Raw genomic sequence first — 6,002 nt, forward strand, 5'->3', positions numbered from 1 at the left:
CTTTTTCTGGTCCTACCCTTATTGCAGAGAAGGCTTATTTTAATGACATATAGGTGAAAAAAAAAAAAGAGACAATGACACGTGGGCTGACAAAGATGGAACAAGGATCCTGGAACCTGGGGTGTCATCATTCCATGTGGGGAAATCAGATGACTACTCCTCACACTACCCACCAGTAAGCAGCGAGCAGGGCTGGCTTCTGTCCCAGGGTGGAAGGGACCTTTTCCTCTTTCAGATATCAGTCATGGCACAAAAGGCACAGCAGGATCCAGCAACCCAGTTGGTAACTGCTCCTCTGTTCTGACAGGCTGCTGCTCCCTGCTGAAACTGTGTGCAGGGTTCACAAACAGCTCAAGGCTCATCTCACAGTCCTGGCAGAGGAAATTTCAATCTTGAACTTTTCTGAATTCCTGATAGCCAGCAAATCCACTGCAGAGAAAACCCAGCCACAGTCAGGATTCCCAAACTGTTGAGAAGCTCCCAGATGTACAGGCCAGGATGTGCAGTCCCCAAGAGACCAGCTTGCCTGGCCCCCAGGATGTGCCCAGCAGAGCTCCAGCCACCAAACCTGCTCACCTGGAGATGAGGGCCAACTGCAGTGTTTGCTCCTCAGTTATGAGCTCAGGGGTTACAGGAGCCTTCCCTGCCCCTTGGCCAGATGCTCTCATGCTAAGCCCCCATTTGTGGGCAAAGGTGACACAGCTCACCCAGCTGCCACTGAGCCCATCCCCTTTGAGGACCCGCTGTCCCAAGCCAAGCCCTCCCACCAGCTGGGAACTGCTGGGCCCCCAGGATGTTCTCATGCTCCCCTGGGTGGGAAAGGACAAAGGGCTCAAGGTCAGCCCTGTCCCAGCCACCCCTGGGGAAAAAGCACGTGGGGCTCTGCCCTCCAGAGAAAGGTGGGAGAGCAGCACCTTCCCCAGGGGATGTGGCTGGATCCCACAGCAGAGGCAGGAATTGAAGGACAAGGAATAAGGAGCACAGAAGGCAGAGCAAACCTCTGCCCTTGTGCCCTTGCTGCTCCACTCAACAGCTCCACTTTATAGCTGAAGGTTTCATTTTTCCTGTGTGGCTGGTGGAGCAAAGCTTTCCTCCTGGTGCCCTGGAGCACAGGGGCCAGATGAGAAACTCTGCCTGGCTCCAGCTGGGAGGAGGCACCAGCCAGGCGGGCAGGAAAGAAAGTGCTGTTTGTTTGGAGCATCCATAGCAATTGCTTGCACAGGCCATGAATTAGGTCTTTAATTCAATGTGCACACTAGAAGGGACTAACCCAAAAGACCCATAGCTGGATCCTGCAAGGCTCATCAGCTTCTTCTACGACTAAACTCCTTTCTTGCTCTACTTCAGGGTGAACTGGTATTAGCATCAGCCCCTGGGACCCCATCCAGCCTGTGCAGGCAGCTTTCTGGGGCAGAAAAAGAAACAAATTTAGCAATAGGTTTTAAAGAACAAAAACCTCTCAAGTCCACAACATCGTGGTGGAGTCTGCTACACCATCTGGCAAAGGCACCTGAGGTCTGTGGGGACACTGAGCAGTAACTCTGGCAGCACCAAGAATTGTTTGTTTGCACTTAGATTTTTTCTCTGGCTCTTCTCAAAATTGTTGTCTGCCAGCTGGACCTACAGCAAAGGCACAAATCTAGGGAAACTTCAATTTTGTATACCATGAATGAGCTAGGAACCTAAATGCCTAACCTTGCTCAGAATACAATGAAGAAGCTTGCTTTGCCAAAAAAAAAACCAACAAAAAAACCCCAAACCCAACAAACAAAACACAGCGGCAAAAACCCCAAATACCAGTGTGTGTGTTCATAGGGATACCTGGGGGGTGAAGGCTGGGAGTGGGAAAGGGGCAGGACTGGGACACGGGAAAGGCAGGACCATGCAACACAGCAAAGCAACTGTGACATCTTGTGGTCACACTCTGCTCAAGGACCCTGAGGTCTGGCTTATTTTAGTTCTGCAAAAAAAACCACTCTGGGGTTGGGAGAGTTCTAAGATAAGGAGGAAAACTATGTCCTCCCAGGATGCTCCAAGGAGGAACACTGTGTCCTCCCAAGATGCTCCGAGGTGCATTTTCCCACCCTGTGTCATTTCCAGATAGTAGAAAAGGAATTTCCTTTCTTGACGAGCTCCAGTCTCTGTAGAGCCCAAGCTCTAAATTTTATATCATCACCAATTTTGACTTTTTAGCACTACAGGAGGAACCCAAGCCCCACATGCCTGTGAGCAGCTTGCTGGAACTGTGAGACAGCAGAGGATTCCTTTGGCATCATTTCCAGGAACCAGAGCCTGGCTTCACCTGGAGCTGGGATGAGCACTGAGCTTGTACCCATCAGGACAGGGGTTTAAGCTCAGTTCTGAGTGCAGACTGCAGTGTTTGGGGTGGGCCTGTGCCAAGACACCTGCAGGTTCAACCTGTGGTGACAGCGTCACCTTGTCATGGTGACAGGGATGGGAGGGGGTGCAACGCTGTACCCCAGGCAGAGGGTGAGGTAAATGAACTATACAGCTGGAGAAAGATGAATGAAGGGTTAAAATAGAATTATTGAAGTCTGAAGATAATTCTCCATGGCAGTATCATCAGCACCTGCTGATCACATTATTCTGCCCATTTGAAAAATTGAGGGTGTGGGAAAGGTTAACTAATTAGGGGTGGTTCTTCATTTGTTAAAATCACTTGCAAATAAACAACTTACAGTAACACAGAGGCAGATCATGTCTTCTTAGGTTACTAGTACAGAAATATAGGAAAATCCCAGCACTATCCTTTATAAGGGATAATGTGATAAGGGAACCAAGGCTGTCTGACCTGTAGAAGCTGAATTCCCTATCATGCTGGACTTTGATTTGTTTCATGACTCTTTCTCTGCCTTTCCTGAAATTCCAGCATTGCTGCTGAGTGCAAACTGATGAGCACAGCTCTGGAATCACTCCCTGCTGTAAGGACCCACAGAGCAGCTCCTCCGTGTGAACAGTTTGTAAAGCAACTCCAATGCTTCTGGGATAAAAGACAATGATGAAATGCTTTCCTACTACAAATAAACCAAAAATATTTTCTTCCGAGTGTCTCAGGAGAACATATGGATGTTAGTCCAGGACTTGATGGGGAACATCAAAGGAGTAAAGCAGAGATATTCTGGATGTTGAATTTCAATGAGTGGCATTTCCTGTTAATTAAAATTCACAAGGAGGCTGCTAATGTGAATGGCTTTTGTGATGGTTGTTGGATTTTTACATTCCTAGAGAAATGGTGCATAGGCAAGCAAAGTTCCATTAAAATAACACAGTCAAAGTTATAGAAGGTTACTACAGCACTTGAAATACCCTTTCCTGGGAATTTTCATATCTCTACACATATCACAGACCCTTCAAGACTAATGTTGTTGACTTGCCATTAAAAGCTGCTTTTGGCAAATCTTAGTACTAGCAGCAGCAAATGGAATCAGAAATTATTCATGCAGGCCTGTTCACCTTTGAACCCCAGAAATACTAAATATTAAAATCTCTGCTTAAAAAAAATAATTAAAACTCAAGCATGCCAGACCAGTCCTACTCTCACAGAGGCCTGGGTAGAAAAGAGCAGAATTAGGTAATGCTGTTGTCCACATGCCTTAAATCAGATCCTCTGGGGAGCCCTAGGAAACACAGAGGCTGCTGACAGAGCTGGCAAACAGGTCTTGGACTAGAGAGGTTTAGGATCCAGGTGCTTCTGACACCTTTCCCAGGTGTGCCAAGGCCTTGTTGTGGACCTTGGGTAAGTCACTGGTCCCCTCTCTGCCTCAGTTTCTCACATTGGCACAGAGATCACAACCCTGCCCTGACTGCATTTGTGAAATACTTCCTGATCCCTGGATAGACAATGCCACAGGCATGCCAGGACACTGGAAGAGATTTTTGGAGACTACTACACAAGCTCTGTGGTCTCAGCTCTGCTTTCAAGCCAAAGAAAACCATCCTGGACTCGATCACCTGGGATGCACCAAGTCGGAGCTGAGACCATAAACAAACCTGTGACCCCAACACCTGAGAGGAGCTGGACTGGATGTTACCCTTTGGAACTGGGTGATCCAAAGCCCTTGCTGCCTGTCCTCCAGGCTGCAGGGACAGAGGCAGCTCTGTGGCTGACCAGGATCCCCTGCAGCAGCAGCAGCAGTGGCTCAGGGCAGTGGGACCGCGGGGCTCCTTCCTGCAGCGCCTGCGGGCACAGCCTGTTCCTGTTGCCTGTTTGTTCCCTGTTCCCTGGCCCTGGACAGCAATCCCGTGCTGTTCACACACAGCTGGCTGAGAAAGCAAACTGCAGGGAGCAATTTTCCCTTCCCATTCAGCCCATCTTTGCTAAGGCATGACGAGGAACGTCCAAGCAGAACGACAGTGCCCAAACCCAGCACAGCCAAGCGGGCAGGGATTTGGGGTATGCTCAAAGGCTCTTGAGCAGAGCAGCCCTGAGATGCTGGGCCAGGGGTTTTCCCACTGCTCTGCTGTTTAACAGGACTGCATTGCCCTCCTGCTCCTCCTGGGGGGCCACTGCCTAAATCAGGGATGAAGCTGGAGCAGGGGCAGGCTTGGGCTTTGTTTTCCCCCCCTCAAACTACAGAGCAAACAGGACCATGTAACATGCTAACCAATGTGCTTTATTTTAAGTTTTCCACAATCATTAAGGATTTTGTTTGAACATTGAGGATATTTTTTTTTAAACTTGATTGATCAAAGTTCCACATTCAATTGGTTTTGGTGATTTCAGTTCATCCCCCTCGAGTTCCCACCTGCCATATCATCCCAAGGTGACCCCCATACGGGCCAGCCATCCTATCTGGCCCTGGGGGTTATCAGCAGCACAGGAGCAGGGGGATGCACTGGATTCCTACCCTGGGCCAGTTCATCTTGTCAGCTCTACCAGTTTACATTGTCAGGCAAACCGGTCCCAGCACAGGGATCCAGTCACTCACCTTCCACAAAACAAGAATCAGACCCTTTATCATTCAATCATCTATTTCAATGACTGATGATTAAGGTTTAATATTTTATATTCTTACAGAAAATAAAATAAAAAATAATTGGATAAAATGGTGATTAAAATCACAGTCAATCTGCAATGCTTTCATTGAAAGTACCCAAGCAATCTGATTTAAAAAGACGTTAAGAATCAAAGCCTATCTTTTAAGAAATGTCAATAATATTCCAATGCAACTTGTCCACTGACCTGTGACTCAGAGGGTCATTTGTGAGTGAGTCAATCTCACAGCCTAAGACTGGCCATAGTTACCAACAGTGAAACACCACTGATGTCCAAAGTTATGCCAGGAATTAATTTGGTCCCAAGCCCCCATCCGTGTGCTCAGTGCAAAGAACCAGGCAGCAGTCCCAGGTTTTCAAAACCCTGAACATGTCTGGAAACAAACTGTGGCCACCCAGTTTCCAAAGCATGGAGCAATGCACCAAGTCCTACCAACCCATCTCCTGAGTCATCCCTTCACACACAAACCTGAGGAAATGCTCTTCATCCTCCATGAGAGAATTACTCATGAGATGGCAGTGAGACCCCAGCCCTACACCCTGCCAGAGGCACCCGGCCACGCCGCCCTCTCCCCGGCCAGATTCTGATACACTCACTCACGTTGGGTTGCACATAAATAATCCAGTTGCCTCCACCCTGTTGCCAGGGCTGCTTTCCAAAACGAGGTAGGGTATCAGAAGCTGGAGCAGCAAGGCTCATCAGCTCTCATGGGGGGACAGGCATCTACCCAAAGATGCTCCATGTTTACAGGTTGTCCAGTTAACAACCATCTGTGACAGAAGGACTCTGGGAGAGTCGGATTTGTACCTGCAAAAGGTGGGGAAAGATCTCCAGAGAAAATAAGGAATGGATGTTGTGACACTGACCAGAATTTCTAGAAATAAAATTAAACCAGAAGGTCCCACACAGTGTGAGCGGCCACGTGGCTTTTCCTCCTGTGCAAACTCTGACGATTCCAGTGCCCCAGTCCTAAGTGAGTGAGTCC

This window comes from Serinus canaria, chromosome 20 (assembly GCF_022539315.1).
Source record: "Serinus canaria isolate serCan28SL12 chromosome 20, serCan2020, whole genome shotgun sequence".
Lineage (NCBI taxonomy): Eukaryota > Metazoa > Chordata > Aves > Passeriformes > Fringillidae > Serinus > Serinus canaria.